Raw genomic sequence first — 21,111 nt, forward strand, 5'->3', positions numbered from 1 at the left:
AAAAAAAAAAAAAAAAAAAACAAAAAAACAAAAACAAAAAACAAAAAACAAAAAAACCCATGGTTACTAAGTTCTTGAAATATAAATATCAAGTTATTTTGACTGAACTAATAAATACAACTGTGAGAAATTTCTTTTGACCTGGGAAAAGGGTTACCAGATAAGTCTGGCAGTTATACCCAAGGGATGTTGAAAACAATTACTTAAACATTGATGGAACCATGAACCAGAAATTTGGGGAACTCTTATGTGAGAACTTGCTGTGAATAAATATGAATTCTTAGGCTTCACTGTAGACTTACTGAATTGAAAATACGGGGGATGAGGCACAGTGATCTGTGTTTTGTAAAGGCCTCCAAGTGACTCTAGTGCAGGTTCCAGTTGGAGAAATATCACAGTAGCACGTGTCCTAAAAGCAGCAGGTGTGCTTGGGGATATGGATGGGCAGCCGGAAAATTAACATCAAATTAACCACACAGTTTTAATGAACAAGAACAAACATGACTTAACTGGGACCAAAAAACAAAATAAAACAAACAGACAATAAATACTATGAAATTAGTTTACATGTAGACCTATATAAACAAATATATACTTTCCTGTCTTAAAGCTCATTCTATAATTTTAAAATGATGAAAGCTCAGAGCTTTCATTGTAAATTGTAAATAACTTGTCCTTTATTTTTGTCATTCTGGAGCACCTGCAATACCTTTTGATTTCTAAAACCTGAATAATTCTGTTAATGAATATTTCCGATTATTGAGAATGAATCACATCATTTCTCCCAGAAGATGAAATTTATGGCTGGCCAGTAAGGCAGGATCCAAGACAGGTATCTGATTTACATTTCTTAATAAGTTGATAACAAGCAGGACACATCTCAAACAAACTTTTAGGATTTCTGTGGTGAAGAGTAAGGAAGAACAAGACAAGGAGGTCACTGAGTCTGGTGACAACACATGGTTATTTGAGTGTTAGAGATTTTGAGGAAAATCTCCTGTGTTGAATAGCAGATCTTAGTATTTCATCTTAGTTAATCTCCTTAAGTCTTTGTACATATGGAGAGATTTCCAAACTTTTGAGTGCCAAATCAAAAGCTTTGACCAACAATCTTCTTTGGGAGTCTCCCTATATCCTTAGCAACATAGAGCATAAGGAAGCTGGTAGGGCAGGCACATCTATTTGGATAAAGGGAAGAGAAATCTTTATTATCCTGGGTCCTCTGACACAGGAATGATGCTAGCACCTGGCTTTGAGGTGAAAGTAGATGAACCCCCATCAGGTAGCAACTGTCCCCCAAACCCTTGAGGACCCAGAGACAATGCCTTACTATCATTTTCTTCCTTACAATGTTACTGAATGTGTTAATTTTTAGAAATTAAATTACAGTCATTTTCTGAGATCAGTGCACATTCATTGGATTCTCTTAAAACACTGCAATCTTCTCTACAATTTCATAGTTTTCATTATTGAGATTCTTTTTCTTCTTGAATATATATTTATTTAATTCCTTTTGGCTTTATCTGATTTTCTTCTTTCTCCCTCTTCTCAAGCAAACACTTTACTCACAGATTTGCACATTAAGCTACTTCTCCTTATGTCTACATCAGCCCTCTACCACCTCAGCCATGCCAAAAGATTCAACATTTTTCCCTCTGACAGTGAAATCCTATTCACTGCTTTAGACCTCTTCTAAAATTCCACCCTTGTCCTCTCTCCAAGGCCCCATCTCAGATTGTCAGTTGTTTACTACCTATCAAATTTACCCCCACTAAGATTGAACTCTTTATCTTTCCAGGATCAAATTTATATTCTCCACATGTTCAATATTCCTAAAGGAACTGACTATCTAGGTAACTAAAGCATTAAAAAAAAAAAGAAGAAATCCCAGTAGCCCATTCTTATTCACGGTTTCTTTTTCTGCACTATGAGTTACTAGAGCAGTGTGATGAAATCTCACACCTTCCCATTCTGTCCTGCACAGGGTTTGAATCATTCCTTTGTCCAACATATCTATGCCATATATATGTTACCCTATTTTGCATGTGTGTGTGTGTGTGTGTGTGTGTGTGTGTGTGTGTGTGTATATATATATATGCAATGGCATTGTCAGGTAGACTGTGGCAATATCACAGTGTTGTGTTTGAGTAGCTCTTATTTTAGCTAAGCATGGTTACACACATTTGCAATCCCATGACTTGGGAGGCTGAGGTAGATAGATCATAAATTTGAGTCCAGCTGGGCATTTAGCAGAAAGAGACTCTGACTCAAAAAATTTCCAAAAGTGGGGTATGGCTGGGAATATAACTCAGTACGCAGGTCCTGAGTTCAATACCAGTACTGAAAAAAAAAAAGTAAATTTATTTTACTTTATACAGTAATTGTTCTGATTTGTTCTAATTTATTAAGAGTTATTGCTAATTTCTCATTGTGCCAACTTTTATAATAGGTATGTATGTACAGGACAAAACATTTACAAACACACACACATTATGGTTTGTTACTATTTGTAGTTTCAGATATCCACTGGAGACCTTGGGATATATTCCTATAAATATGAGGGAACTACTGTAAATCATGAAGTGGGATCTTGTAATTTTTGTTTTCCTGAGCCTTCACTTTCATGACTTCATACATTCTTAAAACATCTCTATAGATTCGTATCTGCAGGGTGAAGGCACTATGCTAGTTGCAGTCCCTGCCTTGATGAAGGTATAAAGTCTCTCTTTTGAATACCTAGTACTCCTTTCTGTTTCCACCACTGACCCACTGAATTATGTATGCAATGGACTCTTTTTCTGGTCTTCCTGAGCCCAGCACTTTGCTTCTCTAATTAATCATATACCTTGGCATTAGAAAAATATTACTGATATACCCCACTCATTAGTTCTGTCCCTTGATCAAAAACTTACAATTTCCCTCACTGCCCAAACACCCAACTTGACAGCACGTATCAAATATTTCTAAGACAAAGTCTGCCACAATCTCTACTGATACTCTAGGAAATGCTGTTATCTCCTCTGAGAAAAATTTTGTCTCTAAAATAAAACAAGTCTTTTATGTTTCAGAATCAAATGAAACATTCTACTGTGTGATAAAAATCAGAGCATGCTAGATTAGAAAGCTGCTGCACTGTTGTGTAGGCTAAGGGAATGTCTCATTAGCATCTTCACAAAAGGAGTAGATGTTTCTCCAACCAATGTATATAAATGGTCAAAAAGCAAATGAAGAGTGATGTTAAACATCTTTTCATGTGTTTTTTGGTCATTTATATACCTTCTTTAGAGAAATGTGTACTCAAGTCTTTTGTCTGTTATTTAATCAAGTTACTTGTTTGAATTTTGTTGGTGAGCTGTAGGTTTTTCTATTTATGTAGTTTTTTAAAATATATTCTGAATGTTAATCCTCCAGCAGATACATGGTTTGCAGATATTTGTCCCCGGTCCATTGGCTGCCTTTTCATTTTGGTTATTATTTCTTTGCTGTACACAGGTTAAATTTAATATAAACTTATTCATCTATTTTTTGCTTTTGCTGCCTGCATTTTTGGTGCTGTGTCCAAGAGTTCTTTGCCAAATCCGACATCATGAAACTTTTTTTCTTATATTTTCTTCTAGGATTTTATAGCTTCAGGTCATACATTTAGGTTCTTTTATCCATTTTGAACTATTTTTAATATACGCTATGAAGAAAGAATCTAACTACATTCTTTTGTATGTTACAAATTTTCTAACACCATTTATTGAGGCCATTATTATTTGCCCATTGTGTAATGTTGGCACCCTTCTCAAAGATCCTTTACCATATACACAAGCGTTTATTTCTGGATTCTCTATTCCATTGGTCTATATGGGGTAATCAGAAATTACAGTGAATGTTTAAATTTTTAAAAATTTTATTACTATAAAAAACACATTGCTAAAAACAATGGAATAAGTTTGTTCTAAGCAAAGAGGACTATTTTGAGGGGTTTAATGACAATGTGTCATTTATTGTAGTAAATTTTTTATTTAAATATTCTCTGTATTTTGTGATTACCCTGCTTTTCATGCTATGATTTTTTTTTTATTTGATCTTAGCCAGAAGGCCAAGAAGCAATGTGTGCTATGTTTTTTACACTGTCTTGATTACTATTGTTTCATTATATATTTGAAATCAGGGAGTGTGAGGTATCCAGCTTTGTCTTTTTCAAGTTTGTTTTGGCTATTTAGGGTCTTTTGAGATTCCATACTCATTTTAAGATTCTTTTCTATTTCTGAAAAAATTGCCATTTTGACTTCGGGATTCTGTTGAGTTTCCCAAAAGCTTTGAGTAGCATGAACATCTTAAAAATATTAAGCCTTTTAATATATGACTTGCATATTTTTCCATTTAGTATTCTCTTTTAGTATTCTCAGTATTTTCTTTAATTTCTTCAGCAATGTTTTGTGTTTTCATTGTACAAAGCTTTTCCCTTTTCGTTTAAGTTTATTCTCAAGTATATTATTCTTTTTGAGGCCTTTGTAAATGGTATTTTTGTTTTGTTTTGTTTTGTTTTAAGATTGTTTGTTGCTAGTGTCTAGAAATATAGCTCATATTTGCATGTTAATTATGTATAGTGTAAATTTGCTGCATTTGTTTATTAGTTCTAACTTTTTTGGTGGAGTTCTTAGTCTTGTCTACATATAAAATCATGTCATGTGCAAAGATACTTTTGTCTGTTATTTTCCAATTTGGCTATCTTATATAGAGTGCTATTAGCATCATATTACAAATGATGAATCTGTTCTGTTACATTTATGATGTTAACTCCATGGACTCATGAAATTGTCATGAAAACTCCTTTAGGTCCACTGATTTCTACAGTCAATTGTCAAAATAGATCACTATTCATGTTAAACATGTACATTATTTCTTATCACTAATAGAAGCCAATAAAGATTAACAGTGGAAGAGTAAAAGGATCTCAGTGAATGCTTTTTAAATGAAGCTATGAAATAACTTGAATCTTAAGACTTACTATACAATAGAATAAAACTACAAGCTGAACTTTGCATTAATGTTAAACTTTCAATAAATCTTTGGCTTATGACACAGCAGTTTTAATTCTGTCTCAGACACATTTTCATTCCCAACGTATATCTACAATATGCATTACATATTATATATAAACAAACATAATAGCATTATGGCTAAAACTATTTATGGCATTTTAATTTTTATTTTATGTGTGTACCGGGGCTCGAACTCAGGACCTTGAGCTTGCAAGGCAGGCACAGCTATTTATGGTGTTTTTAAAAAATCCTTTTTTCTTGCAGCAGGTGAACTGCAAGTCTGAGCCCAGCCTGGGAAATTTAGAGACTCAGTTAGACCCTGTCTTGAAATAAAAAAAATGAAAAGGGAAAGGGATATAGCTCAGGCCCAGATTCAATCCCGAGTATGACAAAAACAAACGACAAACGAACAAACAGAAAACAAAGCAAAACAAAACAAGAAAACCTTTCTTCATTATTATTTCATCTAATATATTTGGAGGCTGAGCTGGCATTCATGTATCTGTTTCTCTGATCTTAGAATAGAGTTCTATTTATCATTCGAAGTTAGATGTTATACATTATTATTTATAATATAACAAAAATAATTTCAGTCACTTCCAAAATGTTATTTTTCAGGAAGCATCTGTTTGGTCTCAGAACATACCTCTTCATCGCTACTCTGCTTTCCGAGTGATCTGGTAACAGGAATTCCTGTTCTGTCTCCACCACTGTTTTCCACCTCTCATCCCATCTCTAGGCCTCACCATATAACACAGTGCACCTCCTCTTCTCCACAGTACTGCTTGGTGAACACTAACCATACTCAGCTACTCTTCACCTGAATTGCACTACCTCCTGCCTCTGACATTCATTCAGTAAATATTTGCTGAGCACTTTACTCTGTTCTAAAGCTATGAAGTACAAAAGTAAAGAAACTTCATGTGTGTAGTAGAGGGAAAGGTAGGCATGAAAGAATGATATTTCTGAATATGGACTTTCCCTGCAGTGAAAGCACATAATCCTGCTAGAGTACAGCCAATCCCAAGACCTACGGCAATGTGGAGTGATGCTTGGGGCCTAAGTCGGGGGAATGACTACATCTGAGACCAAGAGTGAAGGGCCTGTTATGCCGCCTTGAGGGGTCTGGATTTTAATGCCATGGGCCATAGGAATTTTTCCACAAGGGAATAAAGAAGAATATTTCCACACACACACACACACACACACACACACACACACACACACACACACACAAAAAGAAATCTCTAGCAACAGTATGGAGGATGACAGGGAGATAACTCTTGTTGCTAGGCTGCTGGTGTTAGGCTGGACACAGTGGCAGCCCAGACTAAGCCATGGGACCTTGGAGATAATGTACAGGCAAACTTTGCTTCCCCAGGGCCTTTGCTTTTTTTTTTTTTTTTCCACAACACCTTGTTTCCTTCATAGAACTTAGAGATTCTCATATTATCAATGGAGCACAAGTTTCCTAGGAGCAGAAACCATGCCAGGCTCACTCACTTGTTAATCCCAAGCCTGGCCTGAACCCTGGCACAGCTCAGGTGTCTAATGAGCACTGGGGAGCAGCCACTAACAAATAGATGTGAGGTGAAAGAACACAGTGCAACCCTCTCATGCCCCTAACTTAGGCAAGCAGAAATCCCTTAGTCCAGGGAAAATAACACCATGAAAGCTGTGAATCGAGATAGGAGAGATGAGGAGGGAGAGAAAGTTCTCTGTGGCTTGACAAGCATATGAACTGAGGCCACCAAAGCTTGCACCTTTCTGCTACCTTTGTGAGATGCGGGGCTAAAGGAAGCATTGATTTAGTTGCTTAGTGACAGCTACTACAGAACTGGCATTTTGCTAGGTGGGTTTACAAACTATTTCTAGTTATCACAACAATCATAATAGTGAGAAACTATCTTCAAGAGATAGAAAATAAAACTTGGATAGGTTACTAATTTTTCTCCTCACATTACTAGGAAGCAGGAAAGTGAGATAGGAATCCTGGTCCGACGAACTCCAAAGCTATTCTCTCCCATTCACACTCTCAGCCCTTCACACCTCCATATCAACAGTCTTATAGTAGACTCTTTACATAGATGTTTACAATAATTCCTCTCATCCTGTGTGTCCTTCTGTTTAACTTTGCCACTCCTCTCATCAAGAAAAGCCCCCGAATCTTGAGTTGCTTATGACTTTTGTGACCAAAACATGAAACAGAAATAATACGCAACTTATGAACCTAGAACAGCAAAGGTCTTTTAGCTTCCATAGTCACCCTCTTAGAACTCTGAGTCCACAAGCCAAGGCCAGCCTCCTGGAGGATGAGAGGCCACCTGGAGAGAGGGACCCAGACTACAGCTAGAATCAGCCTCCAGCCATGTGATGGGACAACATGGGTCATCAAACTCCATCAGCTGCCAATCAATCATTGCTGCATGAGACAGGAGACAGCAGCAGAAGAATCTGCCAGCTGAGTTCTGCCTGAGTTGCTAACACACAGAGCTGTGGGCCAATACATGATTTTTATTCTCAATCACTGGGTCTCAAGTAGTGTGTTACAGAGCAAAAAAAAAATAACTGATACATTCCTATACTTCAAAATACCATATGAAGCTGTCTCAGAAGGAAGAGAGAATCTTTTTAGCTCTGGCAGGGAGGAGGGAGTAGCCACAAGTCATAGGCAGTATATCCCAAATTATTGAAAACATCAGGTCCTTTTCCTGAAAAATGAAAGGAAACTATTAATACAGTAGAGTTAAATAAGCTATTGTGAGCCAGTGGGAAACTCATCGTTCTTTTAATGGCTCTGTGGGGAAATGTTTCTCATTTGAGTCAACTGACTTCTTACTCACTTGTTGGTAAACTGAGAATCATTTGTCTAGTATATAACACTGCACTTCATAAATACAGATCAGACAGACAGGAAACAATAGTGAGAAACAGACAGAACATATTCCTCCTCATCTGCATTACATCCTTTCAGGAATTATTGGGAAAAAAAAAAGTATTGCAAATGCAAAAGATTGCAAATGGGTTTCTGGAGTCCTGTGCTCCAGGAAGAGAGCAACTCATAGTCATAATTGAATCATTTGGGGCCACATTCTGTGAGTACCCTAAGGTGATTATGCTGAGAATGGAGGCTTTCAGAATGTCATTTAGCAAGAAAAACATAGCTGGATACCAGTACTAAACTAATGCCCTTCAGCTACTCATTTTTTATGGCAATCTAATTGAAATGTACAAATTGTATAATGCTCCCTGCTCTTGAGAGAGGGCAGATGGGCAATGCAGATGATTGATTCAGAAATGTAGCCACTAAGATAAAGTTTCTCCTTCAAAAGAAATATGTAACTGATCTAATTTATGAGAAACCCAAGATAAGTGGAACTGTCATTCTGTCCTCCTATTGGAAATATCCTTTGTCTTGCATGTGCAAAGAATGCTGCATAGAAACATTTTGGTTTCTAAAATAGATTTTCTTTTCTTTTGTTCTTTTTTTTTCCTTTAAAGTAACTTATAGAGGCCTGATTAAATTATAAACTGAAGATACCAGAGTCTACTTTTAAATACATGCTTGTGATTATTATGTAGAAGATAAAGAAGAGGGAGGGCATAAAGACAGCACCACTTACAGTACAAGTGGAATATTTGGAGGATGGAGCAAGAGGTCTGCTATCCAGAGAACTCTGCAAAGAAGAAGCTTAAACCTGGCCATTTCAAAAAAATTATAATGCCTTTTTGGGCATGTGAGTAAAAGAGAAATTATACCATATTCATAGACATAACTGCTTTGTCTTCTGAGGCAAAAGATAACAAATCCCAGAGCTGTAATTTAATAGATGAGTGTTAAGGTGAAGCAAAGGGAAGTGATTTAAGATGAACAAGTGACTGTCTTGTTTCACAAAGTGGGGGAGTAGCACCATCATTAAATTAGGGTAGGATGAAACATTACCTATTCATTCCTTCACTTTGGAGGTACCAGTGGACTCCAGAAACACACACAGAGGTCTCCAGTCTGTGGTTAGGGTGTATTAGTGATTATGAATATACTACTGTCTGTCTGTACATCCAGAAACTGAAAAGCTTTCATTAAAACTGCCAATTTATCTAAAAAATACATCTACCTAAATTTTAATTTTCTATTTCAATCAGTTTTTTACTTCAATCAACACCTTCTTTTGATTTTATTAATTGCATTTAATAGTTTTTTGTTGTTGTTGTTTTGTTTTGTTTTGAGACAGGGTCTCACCATGTAGTTGAGACTGACCTGGAATTCACTATGTAGCCCAGGCTGGTCTCAACTCACAGCGATCCTCCTGTCTCAGCCTCCCGAGTGCTGGGATTACAGGCATGTGCCACCACGCCCGGTTGCATTTAATAAATATTTGCTGCACATATTCAATACAGAACACTGTGCTAGACAGGCCCAAGAGAGGATGCAAAGATACTAGAAATATCTCAACCTTTGCTCCGTTTATCAGGAAAAAAGATAAAAAATATCCATGACCATAAAACAAATGCAGATAAAACAAGAGGAAGGAGGGATGGCAGAAGGAGGGGGGGGACAGAATGCAGCATGACTACAAAGACTACAAAGATTGTATCTGTTGGCAAGAGAATTAAGATTGTTTCATGGAAGAGGGTATGGATAAAATTTTACTAGATAATGATGGGGTGTAGTTATAAAGAATTACAGATCAGTCCAATTTAAAGGAGCAGAGGGGCCTGCCGTAGTAGCACACCCCTGTTGTCCCAGTACTCAGCAGGGGGACCATAGTGAATTCAAGGCCACACTGAACTACATAACAAGACTTTGTTTCAGGAAAACAGAGAATAGCTGGAAAAAGGCCCAGAAAAATAACGTATATTGTGAGTTTGGCTGCAGACAGGGTGCAGAAGGAAGACCATGAGAGTGGAAGGGCCACTCCAAGTAGGAGTTGGTGCTTTGTTCAGCTGGTAACAGAGCAATGCGATAAGACTGAAACACAGACTCACATGAAACCTTCTCCAGCACCGCTGAAAATATGATGTGATATATGGAGATACGATGCGCCCCTCTCAGTTTTTGGATTTATTTCTTTTTATAACATTTTTCAGGATGCAAAGATTCTTTTATGTGCATACACACACGCGCACACACACACAAACACACACACTAGTTTTTCAATTTGCTGTATATATATATAAAAATATATAATTTATTTATATATTATATAACCTACATAAATTAGTTACATCTATAATAAAGTTTGCAATTATACATTATATATGTATGTGTATGTATGTATTCATTCTTACTAGGGAGCCCTGAAGCCATGATTCATATACTGTTGCTATTGCCCAAAAGGCAACCAGGATTCTCAACACTGGCTGTACCTCTCACGTTACCCTAAGCACCCTAACACTTACAGAATGGAGGATGCTGCTACCTCACCTCAGACAACTATAGTCACTGACCTCAGACATCTCATGTTTTAATAGCTGGCCAGGTGATTCCAATGTGCTCACATGTTTGGGAACCACTGATGAAAAGATGGTTCATTCAGTTAAATTATTTGGAGGGGTCTGTGTATTAATGCATTTCCAGACTCGATAGGATGAAAACCTTAATTCTGAAAAATCAGCATATGAAATTTTTATTTTAGATTTTGTGACCTTGAAGTTTGAATGAGCCAAGGTTATCATCAAGAAGAAGATGGAAAAGAAAGAAGAAGTGAATAGAATTTGGTAGATTTTTAATGAAAACAATTTTTTTAGGCACTACTTAGAATTGGAAGTGTTTGTGATCGTGGGCATATGAGTAGGCACTAAAGATCTGTTCATTATAGCTTCTAGAGTTCCTTCTGATTTGGGACAAGGCCTTGATAAGACTGGGGAAGAACAGTGGGCTCCCAGCAGTAAAAAAAGGTAAGCCCTAATCCGCATGGAGCAGATTCCTTCTTCTATTCCTCTTCCCTATTTTTTTCTGTGTATTTCTTTTGTTTACTTTTTTCTTCTTTTTAGTTTTGCAAATCTCTCCTTTCTTTCCTTTTTGTTAATGCACATTTTTCTTTTTCCTTCTCATCTTCTCACATCTCTTCAATTACTTCATTTCTTTCTCACTGAACCCCTTTCCCATATTAAACACCTGAATTACGTAATATTTAAAATTATTAGTTGTATTTCTTAAGCAAATGTGGTGTTTTCTAGTTTTAGATTGAGTGGCAAGTTAAACATATTACCTAGTTTTATGTAAAATAAATTTTGAATAAGCTGTTTTTCATTAACAAATCAGGTTGAAGTTTCTGCTAAAGAAAAGAAAGTGCCTTGTCCCTTTACCAGGCATTTCAGATAAATGAACAAAATAAGCCATTTATTTTGAAGGTAGCCATCTCAAATATACTTTATGGGAAGTTTCATGAAAACTATGTGACATGAAAATGCCTGCTAGTTTTACAAGTTATAATGAGAAAAAGTTGATAGCAATATAACACCATTCCCCAAATGATAGGAGAATTTTAAAAGTAGGAAAATCCACATATGCAGAGACTACCACGGGCCAGCAGTTGTCAGAGAATTTCAATGCCAATAGAACATGCTGTCAAACGATGCACTGGTTGGTCAAAGAGAAAACACAATAGCATCTACACAAAATCTTCACCTTATATCTTCATTTTGTCATTTATTTTCCTGTCCATAATAGCTTTTTATTTCTATTTTATTTATTTATTTATTTATTTTGAAACAGGGTCTCACTATGTAGTGAGACTGACTTGGAATTCACTATGTAGCCCAGGCTGGTCTTGAACTCACAACAATCCTCCTACCTCAGCCTCCCAAGTGCTGGGATTACAAGCATGTGCCACCACTCCCGGCTCATAATAGGTTTTTATATACCCAGTCAATCCATGCCTGTGATTTCCTACAGGTGATCTCAAAAAGCATTTTTTTCAAGAATTCTTCCTTGATTCCTCCTTTATTCTTTGACTGATTTCTCAGTTTCCTTAGCCACCTATTTTAGGTCAGGCACTTTGGTTGGAAATTTCCCAGTATTATTTTTATTTTTTTGGTACTGGGGATTGAACTTGGGACCTTGTGCTTGAGGGACAAGTGGTGGAACCACTAAACCAAATCCTCGGCTCTCCCGGTATTATTTTTAATGCTGCAATAATCTTGTGATGTAAAGGTTTCTATCACCATTAACAAATGTAGAAACTAAGGTTCAGAAAATGTTAAATAAATTATTTGTGCCACAACCTAGGCGGAGCTGGGGTTCAAACTCACTTGTTAATTCAAATGCCAGTGGTCTCTTTACTCCTCACTTTCTTCTTAGTCTCTTTCTGTTGCCATTGTAAATTATCTACAATTTTACAGTAGTGTTACATGCTTACTCCTTAGACAAACACAGTAAAAAAATTTGGAAAACTGCACCCCAAATGAGCAGTAGACATTGCTATGTATTGTTAAAAAAATCAAATATATTGGGACCCAGGTCATATGCATCATACAGAAAGCTCCCCATGGGAAAGCTCATTAGGGCAGAGAAGTGAATAAGAATTAAATGTGTATCTCTTGCTTTCTATCAAGGGAAATAGAATTTTGGAGAATTTTATTCTCTCAAAAACACTTTCTTATAACCAGCGTCTCTTTTAATATAAAATAATTTATAAAAATCCCTGTGGAGAATTCTAAAATGTATCAGAGAATTACCAGCACTTTCTTTTTGGAATACATGCCAGTATGCATATAGCCTGCTATCAACTATATCCTTTTTATAAGTCCTTCTTCATGTGCCTGGGGTTTCAAACTTCACCTGAAACTGGATAAAGCCATGTCTTATGATTCTGTGTTTATATGATAAGAAATGACAGTGAAAGGATTTGTGCTTATTCCTGCTTAATCTCAACCAGTGGTCTTGATCAGTTGTTCTATCCTGTTGAAGTCTTAAATTGCAGGATATCAACTAATGTTATCCATCCTTCCTAGGAAGCTCCTGTTCTATATGTACCCTCCCCGTTCTTAGTCTCCATTTGTACACACTTTCTGTCCCTGTTCTCAGGACTTTGCCTGATGCACTGGACCCTAGCACTTAGCACAGGGCCTGAAATGGTGCAGAAGCTCAATATATTTTGAAAATGAAAGAATAAAAGAAATTTGAACAGGGAAGAAAAGACGAGGGAAGAAGAGGAGAGAAATAGGGTAGGGAAGAGAATGAAGACAAGGAGGAGTAAGAACAGAGTAAAATTAAGGAGTAGCAAGAGGCAGTTTGGAGTCTACGATATTATTTAATTTCCATAAGCCTCAAATTTTTCTTTGTAAAATATAACATCAACCTGGGGGGATTTTTGTGACAATTAAGGGAGAGGATGTGTACACAGACATCTGGTATACAGGAGGTAGGACCCACTGAAGGCTGAATGGGTTCCTGGGTTCCTTCACTTTAGCCTCAGAACTGTCAGTATGAGCAAGCAATAACATTAGTGGCTTTGAGCCATCTCAGGCTGCTGGAGTGTCTGGCCCTTGTACTCACTGCATTGGCTCTCTTTCCAAAGGAATCACTTCATTAAAATGGAAGATTTACTAAAACAGTTTGCCAGGTTAGGATGATTCATCCTCCCCAGCTGTGGTCATTATCAAAACGCCATATGCCTTCAGTACAGTCGTAAGGGCTGAAAAGCCACTCATTGACAGAGCTTTTGGTCTCAGTGTCATTTATTTTTGTATTTTAAAAGAGGAAGTGCACAAGACATCATTACACTAGCTCAATGTAAGAGGCTGGTGGGTCTCGAGTAAGTGGATGCACATTTACACTTCCAAAGTTTCTCTGCTTTTCAAAAGAAAACACACATCTAATCGGACATGTGTGTAATGTATAGGCACATTTACATGTTGGATTATTCCTTTCCTTGATGGTGAGGCCTAATAGATTTTTAGTGTTAGATGGGAATTTTAAATTTACTTTCTGCAAGCCCCAGATTTAGCACCTTTTTTATGTTTAGCCTGTCAAGCAATGCTGCTACTTAAACAAGAAACATTTAATCCTCAACACAATTTCAAAAGGGTAGAGGGGTTGAAAGCAGGGCAGAGAAATGGGGAAAAAATAAGAACCAAGATATATAATGTAAAGGTACAAATTTCCAATGGTGAATGTCATCATATTATATACCTAAAATGTACCAATAAAATTAATGAACAAAAAAATAACTTAAACATAAAAAAGTAAATTTTTCCCTATTCAAAACAGGTAAGTTCACAAAACTATATGTCTGTGGACTGCTGATAAAGTCTAAAAGTCAAAACAAGAAGCTTTACTCTTTCTGAAGGGTTATAGAGACAAATAATCATATACAAAATACGACATTCATCACATCATTCATTTAATATTTCCTGCATCTTAATGGACTTCTGGTTTGAAAAAATGAAACATTATTATCTCTTAATTTAATTTATTCTGTTCAATATATTATTTATTCAAGAATTTGAGTGGCTTCAATATCAAAATCTGCCCCTTATTTGGAATTTCTGCCTTTAATCCTAGAGTGACTGCCACATCTCTAAAGACTGCCCCCTTTATTTTTTTTTGGTACCAGGATCGAACTCAGGTCCTTGTGCTTGCGAGGCAGGCCACCGAACCGCTGAGCTAAATCTCCGGCCCGAGATTACCTATTTTTGAAGAGAAACAAGGAGCAGAGAAAAGGGTGAGGCTCACTAGCACGCCCAGAGCCTCAAGAGGCTGCCTTGGAAGCAACGAAGATAACAGAGTGCTAGACATTCCTGCAAAGCTCTGAAATAGTAACAAAACTATTCTGTCATTTGTTTTTAACCACACTAAGTGACTGAAAAGGTCCTCACGATATAGGCTGTGTTTAGGTCCCTTCCTTCCGCATAGTTTCAAGTGTTAAACAACAGCTCTCTTTTGATACATCCCAACCTGCAACATCTCCGCACAGCAAGCTTCCAACACAGTGGTGAAGCTGCTAAAGGAAAACCAATGTTACTATCAGCACTCTTAACCTAGCAGGCGCATGTTTCATTTGAATTCCTGGGAAATTACTTGAAATCACACAATGGAAGACCACATACAGAAGAACATTTGTTTAGAGTTATCAAATCATTTAGATTTGTACCTGAAAGTACAATAAATAATAAAATTGTATTGGTGTAAATCGCTGAGGTTTTGTGGTAGGGCTCCTGCCTGTGGGCCAGAGGATGAGGGCTGTAAAAGTTAGAAATGCTTTTTTTGCTGGGAAGCACCCTGCTGCAGGCAGCTGAGAGAAGACAAAGAGGAAGCTTTCCAAGACAGCTTTCCTAAGCAATGGACCTTGTGCCCTCATCACTTTAGAAATAGATGATCTGGCCCAGTCCTTTCACATTTTAAAATTATTTAGGGACACATAAAAAGGCCACTGCAAAAAATTGTTTCTATGAAACTTACATTGTAGTTTCATGTGGTATTTCTAAGAACTGAAGGAGAGACTACCTTCACACCTGAAGAATCCTGCCAGCGTTCTCAGTCTACCATCCTCCCATTCCTATGGCCTCTCAAGTCTAAAGACAATGGCTGCGGCCCACTGGGATCCCTAAAACACTTCGTTGACCATGATCCTCTCTTTTTTCATAGTTTAATGCTGTTATTCTTGCCCTGGAGGCAATTAAGAATTGCCTTCTATCAATTAAGAATGGATCCTAAGCCACAAATTATCTGTAAAAATATATTAAGCAATAGACAGTGTAAACACAGTGGGAAGGATCTATGTAGTGTTGTTTCATCCATAAAAAATACTATTATTCCAAAGAACATAGTGAATGTAGGTTTAGTGCTAAATGAAGGCTACAGCTGGAGCAAGGGCCACACCACAGTACTTATTTATAACCTTGTGCATGACATTTAGCTCTAACTGCATGGCTCATAGGCAAGGGAGACCTTACTGTGAAGAGTGAGGCTGCTGGTTGGAGGAGGACAAGGCTGCCTTTCTGAACAGCTCTGCTAACAGCTCAGCTCTGTGGCCTTGTGTGCTTCCTATGGCCCTTGATTCAGCAGGAACCTCTTCCAGAGAAGGCCAATTCTACTGATTTATGCTGTATCTCTGACTTGGAAGCATCTCATCAAGCCTGGAATTGAACTTTCCAAACAATATCAGTCTAAAGATGGTGTTTGGATTTTAGCTAGACTGAATGGTATAAAAGGCCTCTTTGGCGCAGAAACGTACGCTGAGCAATGAACAAAATGTAAGCGAGCACTTTTAAAAAGTCCTGGGGAAACTGCTCTCCATTTCCAGGTGCACTGTCCATTGATGATCAATTTGTAAAATGTAAATGAATGATGGCTCTGTTGGAATGATTTCTATCACGTGTAAAGCTATGCATTCTGTTTCCTCGGGACTGTTCAATTTTTCATCATGGAAAGTCTACTGTCCCAAGAAAACCTGGAGTTCCAGGCAAAACAGACTAATGGGTACCTAGTGGGAAGGGGGGCACTAGGCTGAGCAGGTGGGTATTATTCATACCTAGAAAAAGCTAAGTATCATAACTCTGTTCTCTACTTATGAAAAGGGATAGATAAGTCTTCAAATTAAGAATGCTGACTTTCACTAGTAGTATGAAATTCAAAGATAAAGATTTAGCAAGTAACCCACTGTCTAAAGAGAACCACTCAGAAGTGGGGTCAAATAGCTGACCTCCAGACTTGTGAGAGCTACTGTGATCAACTATACTGTGGCCTTCCTTCTCTAAGTCGATAAAGGGTGAATAATAAGGCAAGTGGAGTCTTAATGGATTTTTTTTCATGGAGATGGATCCTTCTTGCTGTTATGAAGGCTACATCTACCCAGATCACTAGAGACAAAAAAAATCCGACTGAACCAAAGTTCAACTCAAGCCTGCTCATCACCAATAAGCAAGTACTGCATACAAAGAGATCTCCATCCTTTTACATCCTCTCTGCCACAGTCTTTCCAGGTCAGGGAGGAGCTGGCTCATGGCAAACACACATGCACTTGCTTCCAACTATAAAGGGAAGAGACATCCAGCAGTTCTCCTTTCTGGATTGAAAAGGAAGCACTAATTATTGACCCTTCTGTTTAGGTACACGGAGACTGACAGTCACGATGATGATCTATAGGTGTATAAGATCCTTCATAATCAGCAAAGAAAGAATATATGTATTCAGGTCAGTTTTTTACATCAAGTACAAATAAAAACTATAAATATACACATATAAGTTTGAGGATCTTCATTTGGCCACTTTTCAACTCAGCTAGTTAACTGAAATACTACAATTGCTGAGCATACACTCAACCATAATAAGAGGATTCATTTTCCTCCTTCCTTCCTTCCTTCTTTCCTTTTTCTCCCTCCCACCCTCCCTCCCTTCTTGACAGAATCTCACTATACAGTTCAAGCTGCTCTTTAATTCACTATGTAGGCCAGTCTAACTTTGAACTCACAGTGATCCTTCTGCCTCAGCCTCCTCCTGAGTGCTGGGATTCCATGCCCACAAAGAGGACTCATTTTCAAAATTAATTTTAAAATTTGATTTTATGGAATCCCAAAATTCTGAAGCTGATTTGTGCTTGTGATTATCACTCAACTATAATCACTCTGACGTGCAGATTTGCAGACATGTAGGGACTCAGATGTATATTTTTTCACAAGACCAACAATGTGCATTTCTCTAAGTGCACTCCATTTGCTCAGCCATCTTGAAAAGGTTTCTGATGGCTGGGACGGCTCCTAGGCTGCCCTTCCAGCCCTCCATTCAACAGTGTTGCCATTTTGTCAGCCTCTCTCCCTCACATTTGCACATTATTTCTGGGAACATGGGCTCTGCACTCTTCACTTAGTATATAATTTTCTCAGATTCCTTCAGAACCCATTAGCACTTTGACAGTTTAACAACTACTCACTCCAAGTCCATAAGTGCACATTTTCTTTGAAAAATTTTAATAAGTCTACTTTTGTTTCCATAGCAATCATAGGTATTTTTCTCATTAGAACTCTGAACTGCTTTTAAAATTTGAATGGTTCTGCCTTTCCATTTATTAAACCAGAATCTGTTCAAATGAAAAAAAATCCTTCCTTAGATGAAACAAACCCTTCAACAGATGTGATGGCAAAAACAAAGACTTACTGCTGCTAACCCCTGCTGTAGGTGGTGAGTAGGAAGTGATGAGGATTTCAATAAAGTATGATTTGTTTATATATTAAATTTTGAAAGTTAGAAGTAAATAGAGAAGTTTCTGATTTGAACCACAATGTTTGCATGGAAATAAAGGATAATTCAATCCTTACAAAGATTTCAAGGATATTTGGAAGAAATAGTAGCTATTAGCTTTTAGAGACTGACTACAGATATAAAAGCTAGGAAGGATTTAAAAATAATTCTAAATTTCTTTCTTATAACATTTTAAAAATAATTCTAAATATGAGAAAAACAGATGAAGCTCTAGCTAAAGTAGAAAAAGGTTCCAGATAGTTAATATGCTCAGTTGTTATACTTGTTGATTAGAAGCAATGATTATAAAGTAGAGATGTTCATGTAAAACAATTAGAAACACTGAACTGGAAAAGAAGATAGGGCCTGACTTGCAGATACAGATTTGAAAAGCATCTACTTATAATTGGGAAAAAGAGTTATAATGGGGGAGTCTTGGAGAACACAGAACTAGGAGGCATGAGTTGCTAAGACCTCACTATAGTCAACAGAAGCAGGAAATGATGTACCAGTGAAGACAAGGCAAGAAGAAAAATAGGTGGAGGGCAGTAATTTCAAATGCCTTCCATTGACTCCTTCTATTAAGTACTGAATGTCTGGTACTATATAGAGATGTATCTACTTGTAAGTCTATGTATGTACATATATGTCTATCTTTCTGTCTATCATCCATCTGGGTATTTATCTATTGAATATAGAGGAATAGAGAGGAAATGTGACAGATACTATAGCAATTGCTTTAGAATCTTGGAGCTCAAAAACCATTTGAGATGGATAAATCTAGGAGTAGGAAACCAGTTGATTTGAAAATTATGTAAGATACCATTAAAATTATCTGCATTCAATTAGCAGAAATATACTTGTTGAGGCCCAGAAATAATTTGCTCTCACTTTCAAAGAATTGGAATTGTTATATTCAGAATGAGAGTCATAAATTATGAAGAGGAGGGAGTTAGTTATTATGGCCAGATTTTGCTGGCCATTTCAATTCTACATAAGAGGGTAACAGAAAGAAAGCAACAAGGCCAAATTTCAGTTTGACTATCTCTGGGAATTTTCATTTAACAAGAAAAGATCATGGCAGTAAATATATTTTCCAATTTGTAACAGCTGAGACTCATAAATGGAAATTATATGGCACATAACAACTGACAAGTTATCAGCACGTGTTGGCAAGAGCCTTTTGGCTATTAAAAGACAATTAAAACCCACTGTAATCTTCCAGCTGCTTCATTTAGTCATTTTGTTTTATATGAATGTGATAAGACTCTGATTCATTTTAAATGGACAGCTCCCTTTTATCAGCTTCTTGGGTTAAATTAGTAAGAGATCCTCATTTGCAAGTTTCCTTCCAACTACAAAATTTACTGTCTTCCTTGGGCTCTCACATTAATGGATCTGGTCACCAAGGAGTCATTCTTTATCTGACATAGTTAAAGCAAGTAAGAGCCCTCCCATTTCATGTCACTAGAGTGAATGCTTCCAAAACAGTTTTCCTAAAAAATAGATGTGTTAAGAGAGCAGTTGTTTGGTGTTTTCAATTTAAGAAGAACAAAAAAGAGCAAGTTTCAATTGGATTTCAATTAAACTTAGAAATCGTTTAGTGGATACAAAGAGCAATACTACAGAAACACAATGTCACAAGAGACAATGCAATCTGCCACTGTACAGATTAGAAAAGTTAAACAGAAAAAAAGAAATGAGGGGAAAGATGGTAAAGGAGGCTCACTCATATTCCCTTTGACTTGGAAAACACCTGGATAGATTATAAAATATCTCAGGCTGCTTCCAAATACAGAATAGCAGTGTATTTCTGAGAATCATTCCTGCAGTTTTGAGTTAAATCATTTTGTGTGGTTTTTCTGCACAAGGAGGACCATATATTGCCACACACGCTTTCACGGTCAGTTTGATAAAGATAAAAGCTCCATTGATCTATGTGGTGGAATTACATGTGCAAGGCCATTATGAAGCCACAGTAACCTACCCAAGTCTCTGCTTCCATAAAGAAAACAAAATTTTCTCTTCCATTTGGTCTTTGCAAAACAGACTATGTTTTCTCACTTTTGCTTAACTACCGCACCTGAGATCTTTCTCTTACAAACATTCTTCTGTTCATTAAGTTCTGGCTTAGTCAGTTTCCTTGTTGCTGGGACACACAATACCCAATACCAACAATTTAAAGAAGGAAAGGTTTATTTTGGCTCACAGTTTGTAAAGCTATCAGTCCATAGACTGCTGGCTCCAAAGCAGAGTGACAATATGAAAGGTCCTGGACAGAGAAAGGCTGCTCACCTCCTGACACCCAGGAAGTAGAGCGAAGGGAGGAGCTATAGGGGCAAAAGATATGACTTCCAGGCCATGCCCCCCAGTCACCTTCTTCTTTGGACTAGACCCCACCTAACAGTACTGCCCTATAATCCAATCACTTTCTTTTAGAAGGCCCACCTTTGAGCATGAGTTTCTTGGGGGACATCTAAACATGAACCACAACAAGTGCCACTTGTGTGCTGGTGGAGAAAATAGCCTACTCGTTTCTTTAGTAATGCCTTCAAATATCAGCTGGATCATTCCTTATCTTGTAAGCCCCTTCTAAGCTCTTAGCGTGGGCTTGGGCTCCCACTATATCTTTCACTCACAGATGGCACTACCCTTCTGCCATCAATTGCTATAATTTCTCTCTATACCTCCCTCCCCATGCCCCTTAAAATGGAAGCTTTTGGAGGGCCCAGGTCTTGTCTTGCTCGGTTTATAAAAGGTGTAGAAATAGATGCTGAATGAATAAATAAGGGAATGGATAAGATAATCATTTTCCTTTGAGAAAGAAATCGGTACCATTTACTGGAGCTTCATTTTTTCTTTCTTTCTTTTTTTTTTTTTTTTTTTTTTTTGTTA

The 21,111-nt window shown here is 37.2% G+C and overlaps 1 protein-coding gene and 1 long non-coding RNA gene across 5 annotated transcripts in view; one reads left to right on the forward strand and one right to left on the reverse strand.

Annotated features, from left to right (window-relative positions):
- LOC104862156 overlaps positions 1-11,011 on the forward strand; it is a 14,120-nt gene extending 3,109 nt beyond the window's left edge. Inside the window, exon 3 of the long non-coding RNA XR_780211.2 lies at positions 10,853-11,011. This is a non-coding gene — a long non-coding RNA (uncharacterized LOC104862156). The remainder of the gene's footprint in view (positions 1-10,852) is intronic.
- The window catches only part of Stard13 (StAR related lipid transfer domain containing 13), a 223,522-nt gene that overhangs the window by 122,721 nt on the left and 79,690 nt on the right, over positions 1-21,111 (reverse strand). The window lies entirely within an intron of this gene.

Source organism: Fukomys damarensis, unplaced genomic scaffold (assembly GCF_012274545.1).
Source record: "Fukomys damarensis isolate Sample0158 unplaced genomic scaffold, DMR_v1.0_HiC HiC_scaffold_38, whole genome shotgun sequence".
Lineage (NCBI taxonomy): Eukaryota > Metazoa > Chordata > Mammalia > Rodentia > Bathyergidae > Fukomys > Fukomys damarensis.